This window comes from Phytophthora parasitica, assembly GCF_000247585.1.
Source record: "Phytophthora parasitica INRA-310 unplaced genomic scaffold supercont2.1, whole genome shotgun sequence".
NCBI lineage: Eukaryota > Oomycota > Peronosporomycetes > Peronosporales > Peronosporaceae > Phytophthora > Phytophthora nicotianae.
In genome coordinates this window covers 2,253,971-2,255,765 of record NW_008634126.1, presented here as the reverse complement: position 1 = coordinate 2,255,765, position 1,795 = coordinate 2,253,971, and positions in this window count along the sequence as shown.

Below are 1,795 nucleotides of genomic sequence, written 5' to 3'. Positions count from 1 at the left end.
CGGCTTTTGCTTTCTTATTTAAGTAAATCTATACTTACGAAACGTAAGTACAGTTAATCTAAGTTTAAGCAAACTACGCTTCCTCGTATACGTGCGCAAACGTGTATGCCAAAGTAGTGGGCACACAGCGAGCCCATTACACTGTTGTGCTCCTCCACGGGCCAATCGACAAATTACTAAGATTCTTTCTCATTTGAAGCGGGATTCGCGTGTTCAGTGTCACATTACCTCTACGACAAAACAGTAAACCCCAGGGAGGAAGAGACGGCGTCGAGTCCCCCATAACGGACGCAACGACACTTAGGTCAATGTCTTAGATGTAGGTCAGGACAATAGATTTCTACGCATGTTGATAGAATTTTGCCTTTTTTTGGATTTTACTTCCCGGGGCTTAGGAAGGCTTTGAGTGCGCGACGTTGGTTTGGCGCTTTTACTACAGCGATTCAACGAAAACACGGGTAAAACAACATTAACTCTTCGAGTACATGGTAATCCGTCATTAATTCGACGATTACGGTAGGTATCAATTTGAATTATTTTTCAAGATTTGCTAAACAACGAGTTAGGACATCGTTTACTACTCTGTCCAGCAAAAGTTGCACGAAAGTGCTTTTCGGGCTTTTGTCTTGAGGCGGCTATGAATGAATGTTGCGTTTCTTTATTAGTATTGCCAGTGTGAATGAGAGTCGCTTACTTAAGCTCAATTCAACAAGTAAAACCCGGAGCTTCCCCGTGCGAACTACGGCATCAGTATTTGCTATATGGTTCACCCCCCCCTGATCTCACAGCGTGCTATGTAGGTCAGTGGAAGTCACAGGCAGCCCCGAGGGTGCACCCCCAACCAAATAAAGCTTAACCATTTATATTGTCGATCGATTCACACTAGCAAGGGAAATCAGTGAATTCGGTGTGAGAGATAGAGTAGCTCTTGTGACAGGATAGGCTCTATCAAGTCTACGGAAGTGGAGCTTCTTAATTGAGGAAAGAGGGTCCTTTTGCATCCCATTATTTCTTACTATGGTAGCCACAATTACAGGTATATTAAAGTGTCGTTTGTTTTAACTTGTAGCGCCTAACCCAAAGAAAATCTGGCATTCCCGTAGTCTTTACATTCCGACCTTGGCAGCCCCAGAAGTTGCTATATTTAATGAGAAACGATCTATCCGATCATTTCTCTTTTCAATCCTAACCAAAAAAAATTTTTCGGTCATAGTTTGTATTTACTACTCGAATTGATTTTTTTTGGTAACGTACTGCGCCAGTTGAAGAGAGATTTCGCGCCGGATGTTTTCCGGGAGCAGCAAAATATTACTGCATGCAAAAAGACTGTGACTATATTGGTTGGATGAATTTCTACTTACTGATTACTTTCTTTTTAAGTAGTGCTCACACCTAATTATAAAAACAAATAGTTTTGATGTGTTCTAGCAGAAAAATCAAGGATTTACCAGATGCCGAACACAAAGACGGCCATATACTGGTACTGCTTCGGTACGAAGTAAACTTACAGCCCAACTGAAATTAATTCATGTCGGTGAGTTATGTTGTACATACAGTTTCATGCGATACAAATATTAACTGCATCCATTAATATCTTGTTACATTCACATGGATTTTCTTTACGAGGTATCGAGCTGCGGAGAGAAAACCATCCATAATCGCATTAATAAATAAATTTCTGGGTTCTGACTATCTGAAGCGTGTTCTCTGGATATTTGTATCCAGAGTTTTAGGGGGGATCGGAAAGCGTCGACGATCCTGTCAAATAACATTTTTATGGATATATCTGTAATTA